Raw genomic sequence first — 6000 nt, 5'->3', positions numbered from 1 at the left:
GGCCTGTTCCCCTGACTCTTCATCTCCTTTGGGCTACTTAGCCCTTTTCCTTTGGGTCCTTCCCAGTTGGCTGGTAGGCCAAGTGTAACAGGGCCTCAGGGCATTCCCTGCCAGGCCTGCTAAGGGCTGAATATCATGGCTGTCTCCTGCTGGCACACTTTGGATATGCAGTTTCACTTCAGTGGTGTGTGGAATTTGTGGGCTGTCCCTCTAGGGCTGTCCCCCATCCCCACTTGAGCTTTACTTCTTTGGGCGGTCCTTTCACTGCAACAGTGGGTGAGTTCTTTGCTGTGACAGACCATATGTGAGTGGGGTCAAAAGGCTCAGTGTTACCCCCGGGCTTCAATCCTCCATGGGTTGACAGGCTCCTCTGGCTCAGTCTGGGTTGTTCATTCCCAGCTGACTGTAGGAGCTGCACCTGGGTTTTCCCTAGCTGCCTTCTGGCAGAAGCATGCATATTCCACTGTCTTGGCTGCCACCTGGCTGAGGCGTGCATCTTCTGCTTCCTCAGGCTCACTGGCCAGCAAGGGAAGCATCAGGTTGCTTCCAGGGGCAGGGAGCATGTCCAGCTCTGTCTCTGGACATATCCCCCCTTCCTCCTGGCCTCCAAGCCACTTTTAAACATGTGGCCTCTGGGCTCTGCACCAGTGAGAAGCAGGCCATCTGGTCATGGACTGTCACCTGTGCTTTCTGTGGTCTGGACACCTGAGGTACACTGGTGAGATAAGCCAGGAGGGGGTCCTGTTACAATAGTCATTAGTTATGAAACAGAAATAACTAGAACCTAGGATTTCCCCTTCTGGAGGAGTTAACATGAAAAAATAATAACTTCCACGTACTTGCTTAGACCATAGTTCCAACTTATCCAGTATGCTGTATGACACAGTAGTAGAGTTGATGCTGAAAGGAAGAGTGACCAGTGTACGACTAGGGTTTTTTACATCATTCTCTCTCACTTGCAGCCTGCAACATTTAGGGTCTAGGAAGTTCTGGTTCAGAGGCTGAACCCCTAACTCCCATTCTCAATAGCTGCTCTTTCCTGTGTAGTAGCAGCTAATGTATAGTCCATTGTAATATAGGTATACCATGGGTTATTTGGGCCCTTGTGCATCACTTATCCACATTAAATTTCTTCTGTCATTTACTTGGCTGTTTGTTCAATCATGCCTGATCCTTCTGTAATAGCTCACAGTCCACCTTGGTGTTTACCACTCTGAATGATTTTGTTCGTATCATAATTTAACTCATATAAGTTATGAGTATGTTAAACAGCAGTGGGCCCAACACAAATCCCTGGGGGACCCTACTGTTTACTTTTTTGCATCCTGAAAACTGACCATTTATCTCTATCTTTAAGTTAATTTGTAATCCATGAGTGCACCTTCTCTGCAATCCCATGACTATCTAACTTCCTTAAGAGCCTTTGATGGGGGACCTTGTCATAGGCTTTCTGGAAGTCTATATATACAAGTCAGCTGGATCATATCTGATCCATCTGCCTACTGATACCTTCAAAGAACTCTAGTAGTTTGGCAAGGTGTGATTTCTCTTTGACAAAGCTACAGTGATTCCCTCTAGCAAGTCCTATTCACCTCTATGCTGAACAATTCTTCTTTCTTCCCCCCAGTTCTTCTTCTTTCTTACCCCCAGTTTTCCAGGTATAGAAGTTAGATTCATCAGCCTGAGATTTCCTGAATCCCCTCTAGAGCCTTTTTTTAAATTCAGGAGTCACATTGGCAACCTTTCAATACTCTACTGCTATTTTCTCCTTATTGGGCTGCAGTCACAGTCCCTTATTCGTACACATCCATTCCTGCATACACATTCCAAACTTGGAGATATAAAAAAAGATGAGGCTCTGGAGAGCATGTCAGACATGAAGTAATGGGAGAAGCTGCAGAGGGATGTGTCCTTATTGGGCCACGCCCACTTTACACAAGAGGATAGAGAGGACCTATAATTCCAACTTTCAGAAACGGAACCCTGATATAGCCTGGATAAGCAACATTGACCTTAGTCTTCTGAATGTTAAGCATTGTAGCAAAACCCCCAGTTTCTTTTTCTTTTTATTTATTGCATTCCCTCCCCTTCCCCAACTATTTCTGACTTTTTCTCTCCCTCTCTATTCCCTATAGATAAGTGTAAGCGAGCTCAAACTTTGGATAAGCGTTAAACATTTTTATTTTGGTAGCAAGTTTCTTGTTTTGGATATCCACTGTTTTATATTGTATTATTAGGTTTGTATTGAATTTTACTGTTGTATATTGTATTATAATAAATTTTTGTGTTGATTTTTACTGTTTCATATGGATATTGTATGGTTTAGGCCTGTGTTTGTAAGTGAACCAAAGTCATGTCAAGTTTCCATTTTATATGTCAAGTTTCCATTTTATATGCCAAGCCTCCATCATCTGTCCTCTGCCTGGGCATCCCATGTTACAACAATATGATTCATTGTACCCCTCCCATGTAAACTGATTCCCCAATGAATGAGAATAATTGGGCATGACTGAAATACAATGGTAGCAGACTGAATGGCCTATAACGACTCACATCTGAATGGCCATCACCTCACATTGATTCATCCAGGAACTACGGACCTTACCCAGGAACAGAGACAAGAACCCAGCATTTGAAAAACAAAAGACCCTGCAGAACCAGCAACTCTACCATTGTATCCCACCATTACAGACACCTGAAACTGCACAGCACACATGCTCAGTATGCCAGGAGCTGACCCTTGCCTGGGCATGCCTTCTGTCACTAGGGTCACACAAGGTCTGCCCTTATAAAAAGGGGCAGTGAAGACAGACCCAGTGGAACGCTTTCTCCATATGGACAAGCACCATGCCACAACACCTATCCACCCAGAGGCCCTGCAGCGACCCCCCTCTGGACAACATCTACTGGACAAGAACCCCTTTCCAGCCTGGATAGGTAGATATTACCTGCATACCTCCTCCTACAATTTGGACAATCTCTCTCTCCTCCTGGACTTCAGTGAACTTCAGCCCCTGCACCAAGCCTCTCTAACCCCTGCTGCCATTGTGTATGTGTGTATGTGCGGGGAGGGTGCAAGGGAACCAATTTGGCATTGTGTCACCATCTCCCCTATTCAATAAAACCACTGTCATTTGCAACCCTGAGTTGGGTCATGCTTTACTGAAACCCAGTCCCTTCCCTATCTTAAATTCCAGCCTCATTCTCTCTCTCTCTCAGCTCCAGTTCCCACCCTCTCTGCTAGTTTCCCCATCTCCTCCCAATTCCATCTCCCCCTTTCTGCCACCTTGCTTTCCTGCTGTCCCTGCTGCCTGCTGCTTTTCCTGTGATTTTCTGCTGCCCGTCTCTCTGTTTTCAGGCTCCTCCCACCCCTTGCAGTGACCCAGCTTCTATTAGCTGTCCTGCAGTTCTCTCCAGCTTCCAGCACCTACTGCTGTTCTCTGCAATTTCTCTAGCTGCCCCAGAGCCATCTTCTGGCTCCCCACACCCCGAGCCCCTCTTTAACACCCACACTTTCTCTTAGTCCCATTTTCCCTCCTTTCCCCATCTACCTTTTCAGCTCTGGCTCCAGTCCCAGACTCTGTGCCAGCATACTTCCCTGTTCTGCCAGCTTTGGGAATTGTCTTTTAATCAATTAAGATAAATTAACCTAAAGTTACCCCCGAGCCTCAGTTCTTCAGCTCAGGCCCCAGTAGGCTACTGGTTCAAATCCCCGTCCTGGTAACTTTAATCCCCTACACTTCTACTTTCTTACCTTAACCTTTCCCCAGGTATCCCAAGTACACCAAGCACATACATACATACACATCACAACACCCAACTTAGGAACTCACCTGTGTGTATGTGTAGGTGGGTGGTATGTGTGTAAATTAGTGAATACACATATATATACATGTATATATATTGTGTGTGTGATACATGAATTATAATCTGCATATGTGTATTGAATGTGCAGGTGTTGGTAACTGGTAACTGATTCTGTCTAAATTTGGTGCGTGTAATGTGCATGAACCTAGACTAATTTTTTTGAATGTGCATGTATCTGAGTTCCTAGTGTGACTGTGTGTGTGTGTGTGTGTGTCTGTATGGCATTGTGTGCATGATATATGAATTAGTGATCTGTGTCTAACTTTTGGGGTATATAGTGTATGTGCCTGAGCTGGTAGTGTGTGTATGCCTAACAGGCATGTATGCACCTAGTGAGTGTGTGCTTAATTGATTTTTATGTGTGCATGTGCAGTTGTACACCATGCCTTCGTGTCTAACAGTGTAATATTGAGATCCTGACAACTGGCCTGACCCCTCAGGGCAACAGCATCAGTCCCATTTCCTTGTATGCCTTGGTAAAGAGGTTGACAATAGCCCTGAAGCTCTGCTTCAGAGTAAGCACACACTATAGCTTCATCTGTTTACTAGACCTCAATGATTGAAGTCAAGGTGTTTCTTGGTTTTGGCTTGGAGTCATAGTTTCATAGTTGGTGGGGTCAGAAGGGACCTAAGCAGATCATCAAGTCCGACCCCCTGCCATGGCAGGAAGGAGTATTGGGATCAAACAACCCTGGAAAGGTATTGATCTAGCTTGCTTTTAAAGACCCTCAGAGTAGGAGACAGCACCACTTCTCTTGGAAGTTGCTTCCAAATCCTAGCTGCCCTGACAGTGAAGTAGCGCCTCCTGATATCTAGCCTGAATCTACCCTCTGCCAGCTTGTGACCGTTATTTCTTGTCCCTCCTGGTAGTGCTCGGGGGAACAGGGACTCCCCCAATGCCTGCTGGTCCCCCCTGACTAGTTTGTAAATAGCCACTGGATCCCCCCTCAGCCTTCTCTTGTGGAGGCTGAACAGGTTCAGGTCCCTCATAGAGCCTGCCCTGCTGATCTCTGATCATGCAGTTGGCCCTCCTCTGAACCCTCTCCATGTTGTCCACATCCCTCCTGAAGTGCGGTGCCCAGAATTGGATGCAGTACTCCAACTGTGGCCTGACCAGTGTCACATAGAGGGGAAGTATCACCTCCTTGGACCTGCCTGAAATGCATCTGTGGATGCATGACAAGGTGTGGTAAAGCATGAGTCAGCTGAGGTAAAACAGCTTACCATCCATTTGGTAGTTGAGCTCCTCTCTGGCTGGAGGCTTGTTGGTGGTCAGATGTAGAATCACAACAAGGAATATTGAGAAGAGCATTGGAGCAATGATAGAGCCTTGCTAAACTCCCATTTTAAGCTCAAAGACATCTGTGATAGATCCATTAATGAGAACTACCTCTCACATACTGTCATGAAGCAGGCAGAAAATGGTGACACATTTCAGTGGACATCCATACTTCAGAAGGATCCACCACAACACTTCTTGGCTGACAGTATTGAAAACAAGAATGCCATGTATAGAGGCTGATGTTGTTCCTGGCATTTCTGCTGCAGCTGGCAAACTACGAAGATTGTGTCAGTTGTGCCTCTTGATGCCCTAAACCCACACAGAGATTCCAGGCACAGCTTTCCAGCAATTCAGAGTGCAATGATCTTTCCTGTGGTGAACAGCAAGGTGATCCCTCTGTAGTTTCCACAGTCAGACTTTTCTCCTTTCTTGAGGACTGTCAGTCATGTTGTCCCTGAGGTCATCTTGGATTTCTCACACTCTAGATCCTTAAGATGAGGGCATGAAGTTGTGATGTGAGCTCCTCTCCTCACTGCTTGCAGATTTCTCTGGGGATTCCATCCACTCCAGATGCCTTGTCATTCTTCATCTGCTTTATGGCTTTCCTCACCTCATCAAGGGCTGGAGGGATTCCGAGATCATCTCTGACAGGGTATTGTGGGATGGAGTTGAGAACACTTACATCAACAACAGATTCCCAATTGAGAAAGTTTTCAAAAGGGAAGCCATCAATGCTTCTTCCAACAGGCATTGATGGCTTCCCTTTCCTTGATCAGGTCTCCTCCATCCTTAGGTCTCAAGGGATCTGGTTCCTGAGTACTCAGACAATAGATGACTTTGGTGGCACTGAA

This window comes from Crocodylus porosus, unplaced genomic scaffold (assembly GCF_001723895.1).
Source record: "Crocodylus porosus isolate Cpor-Errol unplaced genomic scaffold, CroPor_comp1, whole genome shotgun sequence".
Classification (NCBI taxonomy): domain Eukaryota; kingdom Metazoa; phylum Chordata; order Crocodylia; family Crocodylidae; genus Crocodylus; species Crocodylus porosus.
This window is presented reverse-complemented; position numbering follows the sequence as displayed.